Genomic DNA, 18,785 nt, shown 5'->3' on the forward strand with positions numbered 1-18,785 from the left:
GATAAAATTTTTCTATGAAATTAATAAAAAGTTGGATACACATTATTATCAATAAATGTTAATTTTTAAGTTGTTTTTTCCTGACTAAAGAATTAGTTTTGGGATGAAGCATTTGAAATTACCTACAACATTAAGCTCATGCACAAAATTTTCATTACTTATTTTTACTATCTATGAAACATTCAACAAATAATATTTACAGTAAAAGTAAAAGAAATGTAAAATCTCTAGTTTTGTGTGAGTGACAAAATATATTACATCAGTCAGATTTATTATTTTCAAATGTTTGTCTTACAAAATTTTGATTATTTACAAATGTTTCCTTTAAGCACAGCACACTTCCATTTAGCAAACAAATTTCCTGCATGAAATCAGGCATATAAATACTAGCTTTTAATCATCTTAAAACATTCTAAAGCCACTTGAAATAATCATTTAATCTCTTGTAGTTTATTCTATATTAATACAGAAAGAAACTTACAGAAGCAGTTAACAGTAAAAAATAATGATTAGCTTATATGATTAAATTTCTTTACCAAACAGCAGTAATAAAGTTAACTTATTAGTGATGTTTCTCTTTTGAATAGTCATGATCATTTCCTTTTGCTAATGACAGGCTGTCATAATAAAATACCTCTGAACTTTTCAGTTTCATTTGCTGTAGGTTTGTTCAGTTTCATTTTTTTTTTTTTGTTGAAGAAAATCTTTTTATTTGTAAATTCAAATTTAGTGCTTATATATATATATATATATATATATATATTTCAGATTTATTTTGTTGTAATTTTCTGACAATCGTAATAATTTTTTAGCAGGATTTAAATGTTGCATGATTGGCTGAAATGTTTCGTCTGTTAAAGCAGTCTGCAAATTCTTATTTTCATTGTACAATTTTTGGATTTCATTTAATTTATTAGTCATTAACAAAAATTTATGATAAGTTGATTTCTCAGAAATAAAGTTTGTGGTTTTTCAAAATTTTGTACTTCTTATTTTGAGAATTTAAGGATTGTTTAAGAATAAGCTGTTTCACTTCTGTTGCACATTACTGCTGAATGAATGTGTCTGCACAAATTATTTTGAATACTAAAGTCAACACAGTCACAGGTATATACTTGCATACATATATTACACTGTCTACACATTTTCAAATAGTGTTTGTTTTAATCCTGCTCCGATTTTTTTTTTTTTTTTTTTTTTTTGTAATAGATGAGCTATTTTCAAATTAAAATTTCCTGTCATCAATCTTCTCAGGTTGTAAAAAATTTTGGATCTTTGTGCCACCTTAAAGCATCTGATATTTTTGCTTTAATTTTCTCTTTGAGCATTTTTGTCAGCCTGTCAATTTTTTTATCTGCTAGATATGACAATAGTGCATCTATACATTTATCAACTCTTTTGGTCTTTTTTTTTTTCTATATATAAATGTTTAATTATTTTATGAAATGATTCCAACATGCATGTTTGTGTTTATTCTGCTTTGCTTTCTAAAGCAGTATGACCACATTTCTGTTCTTGGCACATAGTATTTTTGAAGATAAATTGCTACGTCTTTGGCTCCACTGTCCTCTTCTAACTCATTAAGAAGGCAATTTAGCGTATTTTTAAAAATATTTATATGGCCTTGCCAAGCTCTATGCGCATGCTGGGTACAAAGCAGATGTTTGTCTGCAACAGCAAAAATGATTTCCATGCTCTCTAAAAAATGGGTGTGTCATCATTCATAAATGTTTAAACAACAAAAAGCTGCAGGAAATCCTTCATCAATAACTATGACAGACACCAGTTCAAATCCATATCCAAATAACCCAAAAGTTGAATCGACACATATGCGGTCACAGCCAAAAGTACTCAGCTGCATCGGATCCATTATGACCAACATAAAATCTTTTGGCAAGATTCCATGCAGGTCACCTTGTTCTTTATTCAGAAAAACACAATTTTTTTCCTTTCATCCTATTAATCCATGCACATACACTTACAATATCATCACCAAATGTAAATCCATTATTACAAGAAGGCATTTGAAACTGTGTCCGAATATTAGCCTTATCTTTGAGGAAGATTAAATTTCTTTTTAAATTTTCATTTTGCAGTGAACTGTGTTTCTGAACTGTGAATCTTTCACTATTTTCTTAGAATCCACTCCCATGAATAACTTTCCTGAAAGGAGGAAATAAAAGTTTAAAAATTATAATTTTCTATTTGGTGTAGTATTTTTTAACAAGTAAATACACTGTGATAATACATATTATTCAGAAAAATGTTATTCTGTCTTTAAAAAAAAATATTTGACTAGTGCAAAAGTAATTTCTTTAAAGTAAACTTGGAAGCCTTTTAGTGTTATATTAAATTTCAATTGCATACTGTTTGTTACGAATTATTTGTTTATGTTGCAAGGTATTTTCTCTCTCTTTTCCACATGCCTTCTTGGTGTAACTGGAAGCAGGCATATTTTGCAGGTCCGGAGTTCAAATCCCAGCCAGGGCATTAAAGATTTCTTCAGTTTTGTGTCATCAAAAAATTCTTAACAACAACAAAAAAAAAAAAAAAAAAAAAAAAAAAAAAAAAAAAAAAAAAGGGCTACAATAGTGCCCAAAATAAAAAGGTGGTGAACGATAATTCATCACCACCAGGATTTGGCGATTGGGTTTCCTAATCCCCAGTCGCCCCTTAAAAGGGGGAGTATATAAATATACATGCCTTCATGGTGTAACTGGAAACACACTGAATGCATATTTGGAAGGTCTGGAGTTCAAACCTGAGCCAGCAAATTGCAGATTACTTCTGTTTCTTGACTAAAATATTCTAAATGACTAAAATCAATCAAAAATTATATATTAAATCAAGTCTATCAAAAGTCAATATATTAAATCAAATCTTGCTAGAATGTCGTCTTTGACGGAAGATCTAATACCCAAAAGTGTAAGAGGTAACGATTCTGTCCAGTGAGGATTCTCTTGCGATTTTATGCTGTTTTCCAGCTGGCAATGGAAACGTTCAATGATTCCATTTGATTGAGGTCTATAAACAGTGGTACGAATACGATGAGTGGCCAGCAGGTTCGTGAACTCCCTGAAAAGATGTAATTCAAAGTTCCGACCCTGGTCAGTAGTGGTAGTGGAAGGGCATCCAAAACGAGCTATCCATCCACTAATTACAGCTTTACAAGTTGTTTCAGCCGACATATCAGATGTGCGAATTACTTTTGGCCATCGCGTGAAGCGATCGATTATGGTCAAGCAATACTGATAACCTTCAGAAATTGGTAATGGGCCAATAAAATCTATGTGCATATGAGAAAATCTGGCATCAAGAAGTAAAAATGTTGAAATGGGTGATTTTGTATGCTTGTGTATCTTGGAACGTTGACATTTCTCACAGCCTTCACGGAGTTTTTGATAAAAGTGTGCATGTTAGGCCAAACGTAACATCTGCGTATCAATTTTGAAGTGGCAGATATAACTGGATGCGAAAGGTTGTGAATACTTTGGAAGATGATATATCTAAATGAAAAGGGAATGAAAGGACAAGGGACATTGGTTGTGGAGTCACAATAGAGATAAATATCTTCAAGTGGAAAATACTGTTTAGAGAGCTTCAAAGAAGACGATTTAGAAATTAGCAATTGTTGTAGTTAATGGTCTGTGAAATGTGCTGAGGCTAACTGTTTGAAATCCAGAATAGGTGAGCGAGAAACAGAATCTACTTCTATTCGGGAGAATGTGTCAGTAATAACAGTTTCCCTACCTTTAACATATTGTATATCAGTGGAAAATTGAGAGATATAGTCTAGGTGTCTCAGCTGTCGAGGAGAGGACCTTTCTGCTTTTTGTCTGAAAGCGAATGTTAGTGGTTTTTGGTCAGTAAATATGATGAAGTTACGACCTTCTAACATGTGCCAAAATTTCCAGATAGACTCATATATTGCCAGAAGTTCGCAGTCATATGTAGACCATTTCTGTTTACTGTTATTCAATTTTAAAGAAAGGAATGCTAGTGGCTCCCATTGACCATTTTGGAGTTGCGTGAGAGAGCTGCCAATAGCAACATCAGATATACATCAGTTCAAAGAGAGTTGAGCACCAGGAATTGGATGTCTTAAGAGGGTAGCTTTTGTAAGAGCTTCTTTAGCAGCTAAAAATGCCTTTTCGCCGTCCTCAGACTACGGGAGAGGATTTTCAGTCTTTGTAGTTGGACGGAATGATTTCTTTTGTTAGAATGACCTTCGAGAAGCTTAATTAAAGGTGACAAAATGTGCGCTGCATGTGGCAGAAATCTGCGATAAAAATTTAATAGGCCAAGAAATCTGCGAAGCTATGTTAAGCTTGTTGGTAGTGTATTTAATTATTATAGCAAAGCACACTAGGCTATCTGCCTAAGGGGAGGGATGCCTTCGTGGAGGACTTTTTAAGGGAAACTGGCTCGTATACACGTTACACATGGGGAAAACCACGAAAACACCCATGCAGCCAGCCCGTTTGCGGGATTTGAACCTCGGACCGAACTGCCAGTGTTCAGCGACTTTACCGCTCGGCCGCTGGTGAGCCTTTAAGCTTGTTGGTCTAGGAAATTTAGAAACGGCATCAACTCAATCTGGAATGGGAGAAATACCTCTTTAGAGACTTTATATCCTAAGAATTCTAGGTAGGAACTCCAAATGTACACTTTGAGGGTTCGATTGCTAAACCATAATGATCTAATCTTTGAAAGAGAGCTTGTGGATTGTTAATATGCTCTTTGTGGCTTTTTGAGGCAATCAAAATATCATCAATAAATGCATATACACTGCTTAAACCTCTCGTCACTTCATCGATAAACCTTTGAAAAGTGCTTGATGCATTGCACAAACCAAATTGCATCCGAGTACTCCCAAAAAGTTCAAATGGTGTGCAGATAGCAGTTTTATGGACATTGTAACGTCAGAACATCTGTGTTGGGTGCAAGAAAAGACAGGTTGTCTTTTAAAATATTTATTTTAAAAACTTAATTATAAATTCTTGATTAAATAGTAAAATAACTGAATCATTAAAACCATAAATTAAACAAAAGCCACTGACGCGGCGAGGACGCCAAAATGCGTCCGTTTTCTCTCGTTTACAGCATCAAAAACTTGTTACACAAAGCTCTCTCTTCGTTTTGTTAAGAAACCTGGAAAGAGAATTAATTAGTCCCTTATTGCCGGAAACCACATGAGGGGGTTTCTGCTGCACACTTCTTCAAAGTTCTGCTGTCCATTTTGTCTCTGAACAAAACAGGAAGTTCTCATTAAGCACCTGGAAGTCCGAGGGGTGCATATGTCTAATCGTCACAACTCCTACCCTCCCTGGGGGTGGGGTGGGGTTTCAGAACTCCAATTCCTAGTACCTTACCACAGCAAGTCTTAATAATAAAACTAACTAATAGTTATTAGCACTAATGCTTCTTTTTTTCACAATGCTGGGCTAAGTACCAAGGATAAACATAACAAGAACTATATTGAGGCCAGTAAAAAAAAAAAAAAAAAAAAAAAAAAAACATATAAACAACATAATACTGAGAAATAAACTCGTTTTTACACATACAAATAAAGAATGTATAATTTTCTGAAAAATGTAATATATAATATACATTCCAACTTTAAAATTAATTATGTTTTTAGCCAGGCTGAAAAGGGAAACCTTGCAGATTTTTAATTTTCCATTTGTGATAAACTCCATGGTAACCCAACACCTGGATGAGAACTACTACATTTGACCTCACAATAAACATGTACATTTAATTTGACTTTAAGATCAGAAAAACTACTTCATTACAAATTGGATTTACATCATTCATGAAGTAGCTATATTTAATCCCATTTGACCCTTCAGTAATCAGGCACTAGTATAGATAAATGATGAACTGGGAACTCTTCTACTTTCCTTGGTACATTTACACTACTGGGTGTCTTGGGCAATTCTCCTACGGAATTTTTAGGCATTTGCAAACCTTCTGAGTCTGGTTGGTACGAAACGTCATTTAGCTTATCTACAGTTTCTTGTTCGTGCCGAACCGAAAAGGAACTTCTTAACTTGTTCACATTTCCCAATGGGTTACTGTGTTTAATGCGACTAAGTCAAAACATGGTTTTACGACATCACCTTTCTTTATTAGATCAGACAACCGTGTCTTGTCTAGTAGTGTCAGGTCGTCCACCTCAGTTTCAGGCAGGGCGAAATTGACCTCCATCCCTTTTGTTGAGGACAAAACTTCACCTCTTTCAATAATGGGGAGAGAATCTTCGCCTGATGGTTTGAGTTCGTCACGTTCAGACTCCAACTGGACAACTTTTCCCCATTTCATTCTTTGATTAACTTGGAGCTTGAGTACCTGGTTCACTTGAAAGAAAAATTTATCGTGTTGATCTCTTGCTAATTTTGTGGCTGTTCTACTCCCTAACAAATAACGGCCAGAATCCAATTCATTTCGAATGACCGCTGCTTTTGTTGTTACTTGACTAAAAGTTCCTTCTATCATAATGTTTGCTAAATATAAAAAATTGGGGCCTCTTCAAACAGGTGTTTTACCCAAACAGTCTCGTCCGTCAGCATCGAAGGAGTGAGATATTTCTTGCAAATTACGTCAATGCATGACCCGGTATCTCTCAAAACTGGAAGATCGAAACTGTTCGCTTTAGCCATCGTCAGATACAGGACTAAGCAACCTTCTTAAATCTCCTGGACTCTATTTACAATAAACAGAGTTTTTAGATCCTTTTTAACTTCAGGACATTGAGGCCTTAAGTGTTCGGTTGGAGGAGAGATGGCTATTGATTTTAACTTGGAAAGTATACTGATAAAGACAATTTTTGATGAGAATGATGAGACCAGGGTTAAAACTGTAGTTGATTAGCTTGATAATTAAGCCATCGAACCATATTCGGTCAAAGGCTTTTTCTATGTCGGGAAAAATTCCTGCCGCTGTTTCCTTCTTATTAAAGCTGTCGCTGATAAATTCTACGATTCTGGTAATTTGATGAGTGGTGGAGTAACCTGTTCTGAAGCTAAATTGATTACTATTAAAAATATTATTATTTGACTTGATTGAGACTTGATTCTACTTACTATTCGTAGAGTTCGTAGAGTTTTCCTAGGGCTGGAAGTAGAGAGATAGGCTGGTAGTTAATGGTAGATGAAGGATCTTTTCCACATTTTTTAAGCACAAAAATTATTGCATGTTTCCAGGATTTGGGAAAGTAGTTATTTCTGAGGCATGAATTAAAGATATTTGAGAAGACAATGACTTTTCTTGGAAGATTTTTGAGGGCAGCGTTTGAAATTTCATCATATCCTGCGGCTTTCTTGACATTTAAATCCTTGATAATATTTTGAATTTCTCCTGGGCTGGTAGGGGGGTTTGTACTATTGATGTTATCTATGATAAAGTTTTTGGCATAGTTTAACGTGAATATCATTGCTGGAGAATTGAAGTTTATAGTTGTGCACAAAGAGCTCAGCTGCGCTGGTGATAGTCTGGTTATTTTCTTTTATTGGGCTGATGTTTTCTTTCTTATTTTTGATTGCTTTCGCTATTTTCAAGACTGAGTGGTCTGTGTGTGAGAGTCTTGTGACGAAATTTTTCCATGAGTCATTTTTGTAAGTTTGCATCAGTTTCTTGAGTTCTTTATGACATTTGTTGAATTTTCTTTTATCACGGAGGTCTTGAGAGCGTTGATAATTTTTTTTAATCGGTTTTCCTCATGAATTTCAGTTTTAATATAGTTGGGAAGCAAGATTTTTTCCTCTTGTATAACAATTTTGGAGTTTTTGATAGCAGCTTGAATATTTTAAGTAAGGTTTTTAAGATGGCGTTTCCAATTTCATTTCTTGTTGTGAGAATGGAGAAGCAGATGTGATACTATTGTTAATCTTGTGGGAGAAATTTTTCCAAATGATTTTAGTTCTTAGAGGTGGTAGTTCATGTTTTAGGCCATACAGCGTGAAACGGAGGGGTAAGTGGTCGGAAGAAAGGCTATTGTCTGCATAAACATATGGCGTCTGGCTGATATTATTAGTAATGACTATGTCAAGCACATCTGGTTGCCCTTGATGATGAATAGGAAAGTAAGTCGGTTCGTTTGGAGCTGAAATTATGATATTATGGCTGTGCATGTAATTATTTAGAACAGCGCCATTGCTATTTACACAGTTGCTGTGCCAGTTGGGGTGCTTACTGTTCATGTCTCCAGCAATGATAGTGGGAAAGCCAAGATTGAAAATTAAGTCTAAATCATTGGTATGTAGAATACTATTGGAAGGTTTGTAAACAGAAACGATTAAACAGTCTGTGTTGTTGCTATTTAAAATGCAGCCACAGGCTTCAATGCTTTGCAGTGCAGGCAGGGTGTAGGGAAGGCAATTTAAAAATTTATTAGCAGCGATGAGTATACCACCTCCTCTATTATGCAAGCGGTCATTACAAAAGATACCAAAATTTGGAATTTTGAGAGAGTCTGAAGGTTTAAGATGCGTTTCGTTGATGAGGATGATGTCGATATTATTATTGTTGATATAGTCTTTAATTTCCAGTAGTTGTCTTTTAATTCCGTTGCTATTAAATACCATAAATTTGGCATGATTGATGTGTTGGTTTCCTATTGTTAAATTTCTTCGATTTGTACTATACATGGTTGCATTCAAAAGCCTTTAATGCCTCCATGGCGATATCAAGTTTACCGTGCATTGCTGTATTTAAGGTAATTATTGTGTAGGCATTTTGTTGTAAATTCCTCTAATGAGTCTTCTGAGGTATTTTTCCTGGTGTTTTGGTTTGGGTTGATTTCAACATTCTTGGAGAGGGTTTTTGGGTGCTGGCGGTAATACTTGCGTAAGACAGGTCAGAGCTAGGTGTGGTTCTAATTCCTGATTGGCTGCTTGTATTGGTACTTGGTTTACCTTTCATAGCGCTGGGACTGATGGTAGTGGTATCTTTTTTCTTTTCAGTTTTGTTTAATGGGTTCTCAGGGCAATTTTTGTCACACGATGCGTGCGTTCCTCCACAGAGGACACATTTAGGTAAAAGATTTTTGCCTTTATCAGGGCATTCGAAAGATTGATGATCTCCTGTACAACGAAGGCATCTTGGTTTGATGTGACAGGCCCGTTCGGTATGCCGGAATCGCTGGCATTGGAAACATTGTATTGGGCCTGCTCTTCCTCTGTAATTAACTATTCGTACTTTCATGTCCATAAGGTATTTTATTTCAAACATGCATTTACTGTCTGGTATATTAGGAGTTTCAATGTAATACAAAGAGAGAGGTGTAGGAATTCCAACCCGCATGTGAACCATACGATCTATTTTGTTAACTGGGATTTTGCATTCTATTAAGGCTTCCTTTATTTCGTCAGCATTATAATCGGTGTCAATTCCTCTTAGAACACATTTGATAGTTTTTTCTGAGCTTAATAAAAATGTGTGGTAAGATATTTCTTGCTTGTTTAAATAATCCTGAATTTTCTTGTAATCTTCGGAGTTTGAGACCTTCAAAACGAAGTTTTCCCCTTCGATTTTACCTTCTATTTTGTTAATTTTAAATTGTTGATTTTCCTGCTTTCTTTCCAGTTAAATTTCTGTGTAATAATGAATGGTGGTATTTTACTTGCAGTCTTAGTAGGTTTTATGAAAGGTGCTTCATTATTATTGGTGACATCTGTGTCTTCCATTTGGTTAGATTCTGTATCAAGATCAGTGTTAAGAGTGCTGAATTTTGAAGGTTACGTTGGGGGAAGGGAGTGAATTATCGATACTGTTGCTAGAATTTTTCCTGGCTCTTTTGTGTGGGAAAGAAAAATCCTTATTAGTATTTTATCATTTTGAGTATTTCTGTCAACCTGATAAAATGTTTCGATCTAGTGTGCTATTATTTCTTGATACTTCTGGTTGAGAGCGTTAAGTTCTTTTCCCTTGTCACTTAGTGATTTCAGATCTGTGTCCGATAATGCATCCTGTTTGCTAGCCTTTAAAAAGGCTATTTCGCTCTTCAATTTCATAATGGCATTTATGATTGTTCCTAGTTCAGATAGATCGTGGTCAGTAAGAGAAGCCATGTTGTCAACGTAGTCAGATAAGCAAAGCCCCGGGAACTGTCAACTGCCTTAGTCGGATGTCGGTGCGTTCAAGAGAATCAGAGACATACTTACGTAAGGTCAAGAAGATAAGAAAATTCGATCATGTCTCCTAGAGCTCAGTGGATCGAATGAGTCAATAATGTCATCACCACGCACAGTTTCCTTATGTGAAGTCTCATGTGACTACTGATGTCACTTCACTGATTACCAACTGGATTTGACAGCTGGTGCCATCTCTTGAAAAGAATTGAAAGTATCTGTGAGAATGCCACATGTGTATACCATTAATTTTGTATATACTTTTGTTATTAAAGTGTTTCCAAACAAGAATTATTGTAAATATAAAACCAAAATATATTTTTTAACAGTATGCATCTCAGATCTGTTCCAGTCAATAAATAATATTCAATAATTTAATATGTTATAATAGATACTGCTTTAATGTGATAGTAGTTAATGGCATCATTCAGATACTTTATCAAATCATAGAAGTCCCATTCATTTGTAAATGTAAACATGAAAAATACACTACTTATTGTGGTCAACAATTCGATTAATATTACCAAAATATTATGAAATAGATTTTTTTAAACCAAAGTAAATTCTCAAAATAAATTTAAAAATTGCCCCTGAAAAATGTCATCAAGTAAGGGATTAAGTTGGTAAACTGCTTGGTTTTTACTTAGGGTGAAAAGTTTAAAATTAGGCAAAAGCAAACTTTTGTCTAGTTCAGTGCAGAATTTGGATACCTGTTGATTTTGAGAGAAATCACACACGTCTTTCTTCTTCAGACATAGAAAATTACAGAAATATCTATAACAGTAGCTTTCTGAAACAAATCTAAGCACATCATGTAGTAAACATTCTGAAGACCGTAAATATAAAATCTGAAAATTCCATGTAAATGCTGATATATGGAATGTCATCTGAGGATTAAGATTAAAAACGCTGATAAGCAATCCACAACGAATAACATTTTTTTCTAGTTAAATGCTGTGAAAGTAAGTAGTATTTATATGTATTTACTTATATTCATAATAAATTGGTTAAATTCTATTGCTAATTTGAAGGATATTTTTTCTCATTGTCATGGCCCATGCTAGACTTTTTGTCCCCCAGTGCAAACTCTGCAACTTCAAAATTCTGCTACCCGGTTCCTTCCAAAATTCTAAAAATTTTGCTATCCCTAAATTCTGCCAATTCATGCAGCCATATTGACTACACAAGCTCTGATGCCGGCCCTGCTAATTGTTTGATGTTATCAAAATAGGCCTGGTAATACATTAAATGGCACATACTGTAGTAACATTTTCAGTTTAAATTTGGAACTCAAAATTTCAGAGCCAAATAGAAATTAACATATAGAATTTTAAGTTAGATGAAATGAAAACTCTAAAAGATGAGAAATACTTTCAGTTTTTAATAAAAGTTGATAAGAAATTTAAATAACCATATATTATAAATATTATTTTTTCACTGTATATTTTACTGAACTTTTTGAATTGGGAAAACTGGTAAACCAGGCTAGCTCGATTACATTGCTAGACTTCCAATATACATCACTGCAATGAATGAGAGATACCAAAGCTTTATTTATTAGACATGCATGCCCAGTAACTGTAAGAACATTAAAATAAACTTTAGCATGATGTGTAGTTGCCTTGTATTGCCAGTAACTACTGCAACATGTCTTGCACTGTGGTATGTCAGTCTATGTTGTTTTTACATGTTACTCAAGTTCATCTGCAATAACTGCGGGTATCATTGATTACATGTTTTTAATAGGTAATTTATTAGGCATATGGCTTAGCCAAGACCTAACAGACAATGAAAGACTTGAATATCATGATCATATTGAAACTGAGCAGCAGGCTATCCTGGGAGGAAGGACAACAGAGTGCAAAATTTCAAGGTATAGTGATTGCTGCTGAGGGTGCCTGTAATGTAGCACATTAGGCATACGCAACAGTGCTCATGCCTCCCTCCTTTTCAGGGACACTTTTTTTGTTATGCAATACACAATTTATTACAGAGTTCTTACTACACGATTTAACATTTTTAACACTAGAAGTAGTGGGTTTCTCTGTAAGACAGTCAATGCTATTTTTTGAAATAGAGAGTTTCTCATTTAAACATGCAATTTCATTTTTAACAATATCAGAGAATACAGTAAGACCATTATCATTAGAGCTAGTACCAAAGATTAGGCAGCCCAATCTTTTTGCATTTTTTGCCCAAAATTAATCACACTTACCTCTAAGTATTTTAAGACGTTGTTCCACAGATGCTTCTCTACAACATAATAATGAGCCTCTTGATCCACATGATCTTGTAACTTTTCAGACAATTCTCAAAGATTCTTGACATGCCCTTTCAAGCTTGAAAAAAGTTTTAAGGCATGGATGGATCTTAGCGAGGATGTTTAAGGCCCTTTTCGCAAAATTCTCCTTGCAAAGAAGGGCATCTATAATATCGTCCAATTTCGAAGTCCTGAAATCAAATTCACATTAGAATAATAGTCACTATTCAAAATATAAAGTATATCCATGATGTTATTATCCATCAGGAAACAGTTCAAAACACAATAACCATACAATGAAAATCCAAGCACTCGAAAAGCAAGTGCCCATCTTTAACTCCTATAAAAATTTCACAGTACAGCTAAACTGATGTAAAAGAACCTAAGACACAGACTATAAAAAGGGCCTTTTTTATATCAGTACTCCATCATAAAGATGCCATGTTAGCTTTTAGAAAGTAACCTTCACAAAGCTGCGGCACTTTCATGCCTGGGCACTGCTATAGAAATGAGTTTTCGTCTGCTGGATTAATCACAGCAGTAAACTAAGACTTACTTGCATACCAGTGCCCTGGAATAAAGGTGGCTGCACCTTTATGAAGGTAACATGTTTTAATCAGAAAAAAATTTGTATAAATTACTGACATGTTTATGCTAGCCATTCTTATAGAGATTTCTGTGATATTAAATGGTGGGAAACTTGCATATAGATGGCATCACTTTGCCAGGCACAGTTATTAAGTGATCCCTTGTAAGACAATTATAGGGCCATCATGACAAATTTTCATCACCACGTTGGGACATCTGATGAGTTCTTATCAGCTTAGGGAAATTCAGAAAGTTTCCGGAAAATAATTTTCAAGAATCCAGAACTAATTTTCCATAAAGATTCCAATTTTTTTTTTTTTAAAATTGATAGTGCATTAATCTATACTTCAGGTCAACCTAACTTGAGAACATTGGATATAGTAGAGAATGTATGTGTCCGCCGTAGAATATAGTTCTACCATTTCGAGAAGTAATATTGTAAAAATTATGCTGTGGAATATGAATGCTGTTCAACAAAGAGAATGGAAGGAAAAAATGTGTGAAATGATAGATTATGTTGCATCCAGCTTCTTGCTTAAAAATTTCCTAAATCGTGTCAATCAGTCAGTGACCAGCAGGAAGAAATCCCCCTTTTTTGGCATTATTGGCGAAACTGAAAATTTGAGCAACCCCGACCTCACTCCACTTTTAACGAGAAAAACAAGTAAAGCATTCATTCACTGACTAGGAGGAGAAAAAAGTAATTGTTATAGTATCTGCTTCATCTTCGACATATATGTATAATTTTCAACCTCATGAAGCTGGAAAACTTCATAAACCTGAAAAAACAGTACTGCTAAGATTATCGTAATGAATGCTTTTGTCAAATTATGGGAGCAGTTTCCTAATAAATACAATAACGATATTGTTACTTGTTATAATCTTAGCGAGACTGAATACCTCAGTTAAAAAAAAGGCCTTTTTCCGGGCCACAAATTAAAAATACTACGGCCATTTTCAAGGCCAAAAATAAAATTTAAAAAAAGGCAGAACTATAAACAGTTATAAACAACATTATAAATACAAGCTAACAAATCCCTTACAAAATATAATATGAAAGTGTCACACCAGTAGCCGAGTGGTTAAATCGCTGAATACTGGTAGTTTGACATCGTTTGAACTCAAGCGAACGGGCTGTATTCATGGTCGGTTTTGGTCTTTTTCCCATGTGTAATGTGAATACGAGCTTGTTTCTTTTAGAAAGTCCTCCACGAATGTATCTCACCCCTTAGTCGAATAGCTCTTGTGTGCTTTGCTATATTCAAATCACTTAACCTAAGCAATACGGAAGTACTGATCAATTAAGTTAACTATGGTAGAAGAAACAAGGGTTTCTGTCTTAAGGAAGAGATGGCTTCGTGGGGTCTTTATAAGGGTAAAAGACTTCTTTAATATACTGAGAGACTCCTATGCAGTCCAGAGCTTACAGTCATTACAAACGAACTCGCTCCAGATTACCAGGTTTCCCGGCTTAAGCAACTCTATCATTAATATGCTTGATTTGCAGATGATTCCATCTAAGGAAAGAAATAGCCAGATTTTTCCATATGATATGCTTCTTGTTTTTATACCTCGAAGGAAATGTATGGTTTTTACCTAGCTTATACAGCCCTACACAACAAAATATAATTCACAGATTCTCAGAGAGCTGAATCAGTCTGCTTTTAATAAATTGAGAGATGTAAAAGCAATGTATTCCCCTTCATGAAGCAAAAGACGCACCTTTCACGCCACATCGCGCATAGACGTTTCATTCTTCAAAGCATAAAAACTAATTTATTCTTAAAATACAAGCGAACTGTCTTTAATACGATAAATGTCTTAAAAGTATTAAATGCACTGAACCTTTCAGATTTTCTTTTTTTTTTTATACTTTAGTTGTTATGAACTAAAAAAGTTATAACTAATATAAGACATTTCTAATGTTATAATTGTAATTGATTAGTGGAATTAAATGGTATATGATTAATTAGTTGGTATAAGATCATTTGTTTCTTAACTTTTATGTTTGTTTCACAATTTTAAAGTTTTAATATTTTTTTAATACCTTGAAATTTTTAATGGTAAACTCTTTAGTTGTTAGACTGCAATCTGAAGATTTCAGTTTCCAGTCTTTTTATTCATTTTATTTTTGATTTTAAACAGTAATCAGAAAGATAGGATAAAAACATACTGTAGGAGGGTGATTATCTGAGTCTGACTGGGAAGTGTATGTCTTAGGAGACAATTAATACAGGATATAATTTTTTAAATGTTTGCTATAAAATATTGTCAGAGTTTTTTAAACAATCACAAATTAAAATAATTTTATTTATTAATAGAACGATACTAAAAATAACTATCCAAACAATCCATAATTTAAGTGTTAACCCTTAACTTCCCACTGTTGCATTTCTGCAACATATGATTTATTTTAATTTAACAGACTCAGTATTTTTTTTAGTTACCTACAAATCACTTACCTAAGAAAAAAAGGTTACTGCAACGAAATACATGCTAAATTTGTCACTAGATAGCAGCACATTTTTTCCAGAAATCGCAACAATTATAAAAATCTATGATGCCTCAAGAACTGTGTTTTTGCTATAAAAAGAATCCATTATATTTTATGCTTCCTCTTGTTTATTGACGAAAACAATTACCAGGTAAGAAGTTTAAACATTTATGTTCATTTAAAAGAAATTTTGATTTTCTAATAGAAAAAGTTTGAAAGAAATTTGATTTTAATTATATGTTGCATGTCTGCAACATTGGTCTTTGGTTACCACTTTGACACGGCCAAAAAGCGTATACTAACCCAAGATGAAATTGCTAGATATATGAATAATTTGGGCGAATTGAGTGATTTAAGCGAGGATAGTCTTGAATATTCTGCTGATGATGTTCATTTTTTACCTGATTGTGTGTCATCTAATGATGATTCGGATAGCGACTGTGAAATAGTGTTGTTTCACAAAATACAATTCAGAATATAAAAACATCCGATGATGATGATAATAAATTTGATAGAAATATTTCAGCCAGTGTGTGTGTGTGATTATGGCAAAGGCTCGAGAGCTATCTTCCTACGGGGAGGGATGTCTTCGTGGAGAATTTTCTAAGGGAAACTGGATTGTATACAAGTTACACATGGGAAAAACCACGAAAATGAACTATCAGTGTTCAGCGACTTTACTGCTCGGTTGCTGGTATATTTCAGTCAGAAAACCTTTTTTAAATTTAACTCTTTAAGAATAATAAAACATTATCAAAGAATATTTTATGGAAAAATCAAAACATTTCATTGATTGAAGAAGTAATAAAATTCCATGGAGATGACACGCTCCCAAGAGAAATTACGGATTTGGACACTACGTACCAATTTTTTAAATATTTATGGACTTATGGACGGAAGAGATCATAAGTAACATTTATGAAGACAGCAAACGATATGCTATTCAAAAGAATCCAAGTAAGCCTTTGACTATATCAGAGAATGAAATAAATCAATATTTGGGTATTTGCATTTATGCATCTCTAATTCACCTGCCAAACTATAGAGCATACTGGTCAGAAGAGCTTGGATTTGATAGAATTAAAGAAACAATGAAGAAATCTGAAAATAAAAAATAAAAAAAAAACTAATGGATTTACAAAAATTCAAATCTGAAGTTGCATCATGCTTATGCAAAATGGGGTACGATCGAAATGCTAAAAGAGGAAGACCTAATAATACTTCAATAGAACAAATGTCTCGGACTAAATGATGCAAAGGGACTACCCAATCTGTTCCATGTGAGGACATTCGTAGAGATGGTATAAATCATTGGCCAATATGGTCCGAAAAGAATACGGTGCAAGTTTTCAAACTGCAAGAGCTACACTCAAACTGAGTGTGAAAAGTGTAAAGTAGAGGACTTTTTACAACAAAGTCAATAACTGCTTTAAAAATTTTCATTGTATGTAAGACTAAAGCAATTTATAAAAATGAATAATAAAATCCTCATATAAAAAAAGTTTTGTAATTTAGAGCACTACTGCGCAATGTTGCACTTCTGCAACAAACAAAAAAAAATGACTGAAATTCAATTTAAAACTGCTTAATTTTTTAAAAAAATATTTTTCGCTTTTATTATTACTTAAGAAGTAGCTGATATAATTTTTTCATAGAAATTTTAAAAATTGGGAAGTTAAGGGTTAAAATGTATCAGAAGTCAAATTTCCATTTCCAAAAAAGCTTGTTTCCCACTTTTTTTTTTTTTTAAAGAGGTCTCTTTAAGGTACATTTCAGATTAAATATATCACTGGGTAAAGTGCAGAATCGCTCACTTATTTGTTTGGCGCCTTTTACAAGAGTAAGAAGAATTGGATTTTTGTCAATTTTCTTTGACTTTTTAAGTGAAAATTGGTCGATGTGTACATGGATAAAGTCAAGGGAGTGTGCAATGACATTTTGTGCAATTCTAGGATTTTTTTTTTATGTGAAAATAGGTCGATGTGTATATGGATAACAAGTATGTACAATTCTTAAAAACGTGCCAAGCAGTGGGAGATTCTGCACTTTTCCCATATCGCTAAAAAATTTTATAGTTACAGGAATTTTATTACATACTTCTGTATGATATTCATATACTTTTCATGGTTTATTCTGAATGCACTAATTTACTGAAGAGAACTTTAGCAGTACAACATTAAGAAATTCTAAAATATGCATATTTTCATATATACTTACGTGATTAATCTGAAAAAATGAGTTTATAAATCGATTAAATATGTTAATAAAGCTTTGATTTTATTAAAAAAATCAGACAAATCACTCATACTTTGTTTCTCCTGTCCTCTGATTTAAGTGAATACTTATTGAAAAAAGTATTGAGAAAATGTCTGCAGTTAGTTTCATTGCTTTTAAAGGAAAAAAAAAAAAAAATGCACCATACAGATCATACAAATGTAAAAATTATTTTCATTTAAAGATGCTCAGCACAAATGTAAATATTATAATTAAATTTGTCCCTGATTATACATTTGCATTTTCATTTCATTCCTTAAATTAATATTATTCTAAACATAACTTATGCTATATTAATTGATTCAAGAATTAAAAGTAACAGGGTATTCACAACAGGACAACAACTAAAGGTAACAGGAAAGGTAGCGTTGTATTTGTATGCATATTAATGGTAATACCATAATACTGTAGTAAAAAATGAAAAAAAATTCAACAAGATGTTCTTAAATTAGATGAGATTACAAATTTTAAATTGCTCAAATCGCATGCACTTACGTGTTTCAAGAGCAAACGCGAAGAAAAGTTAGAAGTTTCCAAATTCGTTTGTAGTTGCCTACAACTTACCATATTCTAAAGATCAGCCGCATATACATATATATACCATTCACTCCGTACTTTAATAATAATATCCAACTTTTATGATATCCATATATTTTTTAAGGAATAAATAATATTCAAAGACAGTGATTATTAAACACGGCAATTATTAAATTTCATCATTAGGATAAATCATGCGTTTCTTCGTGTGTTTTGCTATATTTAAACAACCATGATTTCAGCAAATTTTCTTGGCATTTTAACTTCTCGTCTAACTCGACAGGTAAGACTAGCACCGAATCGAGATAGAAATTTTGAAAGATATGCATTATCGGACGTCGACATATTAAGCCCAAAAGTGGCTAAAACATAAACCATTCGTTTTCATTTTAATACGGATACGGCTATCAAAAATTTTTCAATTGTACCAAAGAATACTCCTACAGAGAGCTGAGTAAACGGATGTAAACAATCCTCGCCGCTGACTTCTCACAGCATATCC

At 33.5% G+C, this 18,785-nt stretch overlaps 1 long non-coding RNA gene across 2 annotated transcripts; it reads right to left on the reverse strand.

The window, feature by feature from the left end:
* Positions 1-254: 254 nt before the first annotated feature.
* On the reverse strand, positions 255-18,762 carry LOC146998291 (uncharacterized). Of its 2 annotated transcripts, none has more exons than XR_015040422.1 (3): positions 18,242-18,762; positions 12,346-12,581; positions 255-2,163 (listed from the first exon to the last, which is right to left on the reverse strand). It is a non-coding gene; the product is annotated as an uncharacterized LOC146998291 (long non-coding RNA). The 2 variants fall into 2 exon arrangements; XR_015040421.1 differs by having other exon boundaries at positions 18,311-18,760.
* Positions 18,763-18,785: the final 23 nt, after the last annotated feature.

This window comes from Stegodyphus dumicola, chromosome 3 (genome assembly GCF_044657685.1).
Source record: "Stegodyphus dumicola isolate Sdum_Otavi_A_Nest chromosome 3, ASM4465768v1".
Lineage (NCBI taxonomy): Eukaryota > Metazoa > Arthropoda > Arachnida > Araneae > Eresidae > Stegodyphus > Stegodyphus dumicola.